Below are 9,127 nucleotides of genomic sequence, written 5' to 3' on the forward strand. Positions count from 1 at the left end.
CTTTCCCTGGTACTGGAATTGGATGCCGTCTGCCCCATGGCCGAGGTGCAGATGTTTTCTTCCACCTCCCCATGAGAGGTGTCTGCCTGCCTGGGAGCCTGAGGAGGGAATGCACAACATCAAGTTCCGTGATGAGAAGGCGCTTGGTCATGCAACGTATGCGTGTGTGGTCGTGTCAAGGGAAATGAGATGGGAGATGGAGTCCTTAAGGGGCTTTGTTCCACTCCCAGCTGAAGTGTTCTGACCTGTCAAATATTGCACAGGTCTGTGGAAGCTCACCATGCTTGTGGTCTAAGCCAGCTCTAAGGAAGGTCAAAGCTAAGTAAGTCCTGCTGAGAAGCTGGAGACTCTTATGCACATACAGCCTGTGGGCCAACTGGAAGAGCAGGCAAAGACCACTTGAGTGTGCTTCTAAAAGGAACATGTAGGCATATCCTGAACCAGAGAAGGAAGGCATGCCTGCAAAGGTTTTCTGCAAATGCTGCTTGGATGGAAGGAAGGAGGGAGCTGAGGGAGCTGTGGGGTAGGGGCGTGACCTGTTCTGGAATGTTAGAACTGGTGGGTAACTGATGTAGAAAACTATCATACCTGGAGAGTTAAAAAAAAAGAAATCAGAATTATACTTGCTGCTGTTAAGACTGTGGTACGCAACTTTACAGGTGTATGGAGGTCACTGGTGGGCTTGTACTGGTAGCCTCCTCATTCTGCAGAACTTGGGTTCACAGATACGGTTCAAGTGGGCTGGTGTAAGCTGTGTTGCAAAACGGGACAGAAGAACAGTGTACTAGGACCGACCTGATTCTGTACCAGTTTTTCTCTAGTCCTATTTTGACCAGTGTGTGTGTGTAAATAAGATCTATAGGTTTGTTTTCACATAGGTATGGACTAGCTTTTATACTAAGTGTATCTTCACACTGACCTGTGTGTGATCATGCGTGCACACACCACGGCAATAGTCAAAACGGCCAGCTGTACGACACTGCACCGTACCAGTACTTCTCAAAATGCTAAACATACTGTATGTACTAGCATTTCTCGCTAAGAAGCTGGGAGAAATAGGTTTTGTACCAAAACATCTGAATTTTCATATCAGGACATTCAGTTTTACACTGATTATTTTGTGTGTGTGTGCGTATAAGATCTGGAATTGAGTTGTTTTATTTATATATCTATAAAAAAAAAATGTGTGGCCTGTATGATTGAAAGGAATGACTTCTAAATGTCACTCAGCGTAGTGCTCTCCCCCTCGTTTTACACAGGTACATATATCAGTGGCAGCTGGAGGATGTAACCCCCTCGTGGTTTTAGCTACAAGGAATTGCAGTGCAACACTTTACATTGTTTATATTTTTGACTGTTTTGCTGCTGATCATTTTAGTGACGATACTGACTGGTGTGCTTATCCAGCACTGCTGGAGCTTAGAAAAGATTTCTGGTTTTGCAATGTACCTTACTAATCCTGCAGCTGGCTCCATGGTTTCAGTAGGTCTCTGGAAAAAGGCATGCAGACTGAAGCCAGAGAAAGGACTGGAGCTGCGACAGTGAAGAGATGAAGGAAATAAAGATGCTAAGAAGATCCATGGATTTGAGCAGCTGCTGGCCAGGGGTGCTTGGGAATGGCTTGCCTTACAGAACTTGCTACCCTCCCAGGGATTGCAAGGATCCTTTCTGCAAGTCCCAAGCCACTTCTTTGCACTCAACTGCTGATAAAATGTTATTTTCGTATAGTATAATAAACAGGAGCTGTAGGGGGAGTATATGAAATTGTTTGCAGCTCCTAGAGGAACAACGCACCTTTATGTGCAGCTGCTCAGGGAAGTAGAAGGAGCTTTCAGAAATGGGGTGGGCTTTGTTTACACAGGAACCAAAGCCTTCGTTTGCAAATGCACATTTCTGCTTTTAGTTTTGTGTCTGTGTGCATGTTTTGGTTTTTTTACGAACAGCTTCAAACCAATGACTTCTTGATTTCCGTTCCACTTCTGGAAAGTGGTTTGGAAATGTGACTACTGGTCATCTAGTTGGTTCCAGAAGCATCAAGATTTTCATTTGCTAGCAGACTTTCAGAAGGGATACTACAACTCTCAGTTGGTAGGCTCATTTGTAACTGAATTCAAAGGTTATGCTGCAGCCCAGCTGTAGAACTGATCAACTTGTGTGGGTCTGTCCCATTCCAGTTTAAGTTTCCTAAAGAAAATCTACAGCCCAAAGTAAAACTGTTTGGCTGAGAAGCCCTGTTTGCCAGGGAAAGGCATCTTGTGAATGAAACTTTTCTTTTGGCAATCTGAACGGAGTCGCTGTAGCAGATCAATGAAATCAAACCCAGGTCTGCGCATAGCTGAGCTCAACTCGGAGGGAAACCCTCACGTCACGATTCTGGTTTGAGAAGCCAGCTGCCCCCAAATACGCCTTCGCAGCAGTCCTCAGAGCATTTCTTTTCCTTTCTTCGTGCTTTTTGAAGTGCTGTGTATACTTAACAGTGCTCTATAAATTAAAAGGATTGACGTGCATTTATTTCTCAGATCTTCATGAACTTATTTAAAACTGTATGCCAAATCAGAGTGGCCTTAGGGTTCACAGCACACTGCCAGCACGGTAGTCTTAGCAGCTAGGATTGGATTGCTCACCAGCGTAAGCACATTTCTGGAGTTCCTTTCCACAGCTGCTGTTAGTTTTCCCTGTTCAGTGTCACTTGGCTGAAATAATTCACTTCCCCTAGCCTGTCTGCCCTTTACTGTTTGTGATCATCTAGCTGGAGAGGAGAATCTGGGCACCACCCTTTGCAGTTGCAGAAGTTACAGGGTATGTTCCTCTTCTTCCAGGGATTTAATCGCTTTGTGGGCAGCACAAACTCACGAGCCAAATTCAGAAGACAGAGGTATGGGCATGTGCAGAAAGTCAAGAACCAGAAGGTTTACTTTCACAGCAGCTAGCTCGCTGGCTTCTCTACCAGCCGTCTCCTCCCTCAAGATCATAGCAGGAGACTCCTGGAAAAAGCAAAAGGTAATTAGCTACTGTCATGCCAGTAGACTGTCCCCAGCACGCTCCATCCCAGACCCATGGTCTCCAGCTGGTGCCCAGATCCTCCTGCCAGCTGCGAGGGCTCTGTAGAATACTGTGAATTCCTGTTGTGCTAATGGTGCTTAGAGACTACAGTGAGACGATGGCACTTTAGAAATACCTAAGGTAGACAAATGGATGAATGACGTCTCTGAAATAAAGTTTTTCACCCTAGTGTTCTTTGTTATCCCATCTTTTTTTCTTTCTTTCTCCCCAGAGTGACCTCCTGAGCATCAGTTTCTTGGCCCCTGGCAGGACCAGATTTGGAAATACTTGTGTCATCCTTCACAGGGAGATGACTATTACTTAGCACAGCTGCTGTGCAATGCAAGTAAGAATCCGGAGGTGAGGGGCTCTTCTGAGAACTGGTCTTCATTTTCATCTAACATGTCTGCATGAATCTGAAAAGCCAGAGGCTGGCACACAGTGCTCACCATTCTTTTATGACAGAAAGTGGCAGAACCTTACTCTGCCATCCTGCTGGTAGGTGAACCTGGTTCTAGCAGAGCTGCAGCTGCTCTGAGGAGATTATCTTCCCAGTTCTGTCACCTGGGTTGTATGGGATCTGGTTTTCCAGTCCGCTGCTGAAAAAATCCATGTAATAGTGATGGCTGAATACAACTTCTTTTACATTCCTCTTTGCTTCATTGTTTATGATTGAGAAAACAAATTTCTTTTGATCTTGGACAAGGGATCTGTTTTGCATGTTTAATAAATTTTTTAAAGTATTTTATGGGTAACCTCTAAAGCATTTTTTGAGATAATATCAAAAGTGCCCCTGCATGCACAGCAAACTGTTCTTTCTGGCCTTGTTTCCCCTTTACCCCAACAACACCGGTCTGAGAAGCCAGAGACACAGCAGCAGGAGCCCTCATCTCCGAGGAAAGGAAAACACAGGATATTTCAGGAGATGGAGCAAACAGAAGCCAAAAGAGGCATTGCTGGAGTAATCTGCTTTGCTGCTTCGGCCCTTGTGTCCCAAGCTCTGAAGAGCCTTCAGCCTTTCCATGCCAAACCTGATATATATCTCACAAGTAGGCTGATCCACCTCTCAATTGTCCCCTCCCTTTTCTCATTCAAGCGCCTGCTGGCTTGCTTAGTAGAAAATGCACGAATCCACCCGATAACGCTGCTGTCACGGTCCTGATGAACTTTGACAGCTATCTGTTTTTCTTCTCACAGGCCTGGCCTGTTTGGGATACTCATTCACATGAACAGACGTGAGAGCCTAGGAACCAGAGAGCATAGGAGCCAGACTTCTTAGGGGAAGCAGAACTTTCCTCTTTCTTCTTGAGGCTTGCTTATGGAGGTATCTGTAGGGGCAGATAGCTGACTCTGTGCCTGGGGGATGCGCTGGGATGGGTGGGACAGGATGGCCAGACCCTTCAAGGGTAAGTGAAAGCACCCAGTGATTAAAGCAGGCCATACCGGATCCAAACATCCTCATGGATGCAGAGAGTGCAAAGATGTGCAAACTCCTCTGTTTCCTTCCCTTTGGCACTCCGTTGTGCAAAGCACAGCTCTATTGGATGTAAAGGTTGGCATTGCTGAGAAGAGACTTGTCTGAACAGCCGTACGGACAGGCAGTTCAAAATAACTCAACCACACCACGGCAAACCTTGTCTTCGCAGCCGCGAGGAATTGACTGAAGTAGCCTTCCGCCAAAAAACCAAAGCTATTCGCAGAACCCACAGCAAGTCTCAGGAGGGCAGACCAAGTAAGCTGCTTGGAAATGCAGCTGGTCTGACCCCTGGCAAAGCTTCCTCAGAAAGGTTTCTCTGGTAATTGCACAAGTACTATCTCCCTGCCCTGGGCATGGGTTAGGGTAAGGGTAACGGCACGGCATTATTAAGAAGGGCAACACAGCCAAAGTAAAGGTGTCGCAAGGCGTTTTGCCGTCGTAAGGCGTTTTGCCGTCGCAAAGGTGAGTGGTTGAACCAGGCCGCTATGTGAGGGAAAGGGTGAGCAGAAGAGATTGAAATGGGATGAACAGGTAGGAAGAAAGACTGAGGAGTTGGATTTCCTGAAGCTGCTGGGAAGAGAAGGTGATTTGGAGGTGGTAACAGCTGCATGGGAAAAGGGTCACCATTCTCCAGACCCCCCCAAGTAATTGCTCCCTCATATCTTGCCTTCATTTTTTTTTTCGCTTTCCAGAGCTCTTGCGATTGTCCTGCTGGTGGTCATATGTTGTTTTGGGCCATTGCCTGCGATGTCTCTACCTTCAGCTGACCTTCACCACAATATTGCCGAACTCTACCTAGCCATGGTTCAGGGGTTTGCGCTTTCCTATCTTTAAGCACAGGACCACAGAGGAGGTTTCTCTGTGTCAGTCCCCATTCTGTCAGTGTTTCCCCTCACAAAAGGGCAGTCTCTCCTTGCTGAGCCCAAATCACCCCAAAGCACCTATAACATGCATCTGCCTTTACAAAAGGCAGAGCTTTTGACAAGCCTATGGCATTTGATTGGCCTTTTCCCAGCCTTAGCAGAAGATCTTTTCTAGGATAGGAACCGAGAAGTTGCTTCCCACAGCTCTGCACCTGGCTGTTGTGCTTACGAAGATGCCTCCTTGCTGGACAGCTGCTTTCTTTTCTTGCCTGATTTCTTTAACAGCTGACCTTTGATTTCTCACTATGCCTTCAGGCAGGCAGAAATACCAAGCAAAACAGGAAAAACAGAGTTTATGCGTAGTATGCGTTAGAGAGATTGCAGACATCTTCCCAATTCATTGGACAAACAATCAAACCTTTCTGTGAACCTAGGGTCAAACAGGAGCCACAAGCTGCTTTAATAAAAAGAAAAAAAGAAATCTTTGAACAGTTATCACGAGAAGGGAAGCAGCAATGGGAATGCAGAGGAGTGGAACAGAACATTTCTCCTTCTGTCTAGAGAGAAGAATTAAACTCACTGAATGTATGTCCTCATATTTTTAGAAAGGTGAAAGAAGATGGCCAAATATGATGGTGCTTGTTCTGGACCCTTGAAATCTATGGAGTTACCTGGCATGGTCAACAGTGATGTTTTGTCTCAGGCCTGTTCTGAGCACGGAAGTTGGTGTGAAAGCATTCAGAGTTTGCCTTAGGGCAGCCACCTCCTGCCCTAAGCCTCAGGCACTTGCTTTCGTTTGGCTAGTACGTGACGTACCCGCTAATGTTAATCTAACTGTGGATTTCAACTGTGTCTCCCACCTCGGGTGTGTGTATGGAGCCACTAATGCATGTGAAGAAAGGGTGAATTCCTTTCTCAAGAAATGTAACCTGAGAAGATCCTGAAATCCCTCAGGCTCTGAGAGTCTTGATGCTTCACCTTCTTTGCCAACAGTGCTCAAACCAGCCAGCTCCCAGCAGCGACATTCCTGGGGAGGGAAGCAGTGAAATGCCAAGTCAGAAGGAAGAGGGGGAGAAAAAGGAAATGACTGGTATTTAAAGATACTCAACCCAGGAGGCATGAACCGAAGAGAGAAGTCGGAAGAAACCCAGATATGGCTTGAATACAAGAGAGAATGAATAATTACAGATGCTCCCCTCCAAGCCTATGAGTAGGTGAAAATCATGTTACTGCTGATGTGATCATGTAGGTTAGTGCTGGTGCATCACGGCGGTGGTATTGTTTTTCTAGAGTTGAGAAGAAGAGGTGTTCTTCTGGAATCCATCCACAAATTGGTACTTCACTCTGTACCATGAAGCTATTAGATTCCTATCTGTGAGGAATAGTCTTCGATTCTCATGCTTGGTGCTAGCACAGCCCCCCTATCTGCAGTACCCTTCCAGCACTTAAAGATCATGGTAACTTTCTCCCTAATCCACGGAATAAACAACAGACATCAACTGAATAGCGTACACTGCCATCAGCTTTTGTTGCAAAACCGCCACGTGAAGGACTGCTAAAGTAAAGCTCATGCGAAGATGTTTTGCGCTGGTATCTGCGCACAGTGAGGTTTGCTCTCTCATCCCTGATGAACACGGGCGAAAGATTCCTGCCTTCTCATTCACAGGACTCCTTCAGCTGGCTGAAAAGTTCCCGGTTCTTGTAGTCGATAGGGATCTCCGAGGCTGGGCTTCCATGACTTCCTGCCATTGCGAGCAGCTCTCGCTGCCTCGTTGACAGCAGATGACGCCGGATGGCTGAAGCTCTTGCCATCCCCAGCCACTCGCTGCGTTATTTTTAACTTGGATTGCTTCCCTGATCCGGCGTTCAGCACAGCTCCACAAACAGCAGGGTTGGCACAAGCGAGGGAAAACTGGAGTCTGGGGCGGGTGGTAACAAACAGCCAAAGAGCTCAGCGAATCCTTAAATTGGTATTGCCACCATGCGATCCATGTCACGAACCAACAGCCCTGGGGTGCAGCAACGAGTTAAGAGAAAGCAGAACAAAGGTATTAAACAGAAATGTACCTTTCTTTTGCACACAAGGAATATTTCCAGAGGAGGACCAGCTTATGAATCTTTTCCAAATGTACATTACACAGCTGGAATCGGTGCTCGTCTCTTGCTAAGTACCTTGGAGGAGTGGAGCTGCCAGGTTTGTACTTACTACCCCGCTCATCCCACTGAAGCCGTGGTTCCACCTGGATTTCTTTCAAAAGCAAAATAAGTGTTCCTCATCCCCCGTCCTGCGTGTCCTCCTGGTCATTTACTCCCATGCCCCGCTCACTGTGCCAGTGCAGCTGTGTGTGCGACTGCATTGTGATGCAGATTGGAAAGTTTCAGTGGCTGAAGGGTAATAGTTCCCCACTTTACCCTCAGTTATTTTTATCGGTTCCTGATCCAATCCACTGTACAGACACACAAACAGCTGTGTCAGTATGACAGGCGGAAAATGTTTGAGGGGAGGAGAGGCTTAAACGAGTTTAATCATCACTGGTACCAAACGGGAAACCGCAATCATGAATAATTGCTTTAAATACCCAGCAGCAATTATTTAAACTTCTCTACAGCCACCTGTCTTACTCCTTATGCAAGAAACAAGGCCTAGGGAACTTCAGAAGTCTGTGCCGCTGAAACGAAATGGCATTGTGCCTGGTTTGGCAGCACCTTTCACGGTGAATCAAGGGCAGCTGAATGCAGGGAGCCTAAACAAGTCTGCTGGTATGTATAGCAGTCAGGGCTCCTCACAGCTGGCTTACCTGCTTTAGTTTTGCCAGCCTGTGTGCTTAAATGTCAAGTCCTGCAGAGATCAAAGTTTGCCATCTGAGCAGTTTGTCTGGACACCAGCCATGAGCAGTTACTGAGAAGTGTGCAAAATGCGTTTAGAAAATGCTCTAGAGATGATCTGCTGGCATTTTAAAGCAACATGTGGCTTGCTTTGAAGTGCTCTAAGTATTGCGGCATAAAAACTAAGTGGCATCTTCTCGGCTCTGCTAAAGAGTGGTGTTTTCATGTTCGTACCCTGGGGCTCAGGATAACCCTGACTCCTTCAGCCTCTCTTCCTACTCCCTTCCTCCGTCTCGTAACACTTGCAGGTTGGGTAAAGAAAGAAGAGTCCTTACCGAGTTGTGGCAGCTTGGCTTTGTCTCATGCGCTGTTGCCCTGACCTGAAAATTTGGGGTTTTGGCACAAGTGGTTTGATGTAACATGGAAAGATTTTGATTTTTGTTGTCTTCTTCCCTGAGCCTTTTGCTGCCGGGATGCTCTCTCCTGCTTCCTTTTGTCCTTGCCCAGGGGCCTGCTCTGACAGACAGCAAAGGGAAGGGATGGGGAGTCAGGGCTGATTTCCTCCTGTGTTTACGGGGACCGTTACCCTGGAGTTATCTTGCCTTCTGTGGGAAACGCATCTTCTCTTTGTGTTCAGAGTAGTGAGTTAAAACCAGAGAGCTGGTCCATCCTCCAGCACCTAGAACTGGGGACTTAATTAGGGAAAGGAAGATCCCGCATCTGGATATCCATCCCCTGCAGCCTCCTGTCCCAGCTGCGGAGCAGGCAGCAGACGGAGATGGCAAAATCCAGGTCTCCCTGGCAAGCAAAACCATCGGAAGCAGAAGGAGCGAGTTCCTTCTCTCGCACAGCCTTGGCTAAGGAGACAGCGGGGGAGAGCAGCCGGAGCTGCCACAGGGGGGGGGAGCCCTGGGGGGCT

Source organism: Cariama cristata, unplaced genomic scaffold (assembly GCF_000690535.1).
Source record: "Cariama cristata isolate BGI_N322 unplaced genomic scaffold, ASM69053v1 scaffold37455, whole genome shotgun sequence".
Lineage (NCBI taxonomy): Eukaryota > Metazoa > Chordata > Aves > Cariamiformes > Cariamidae > Cariama > Cariama cristata.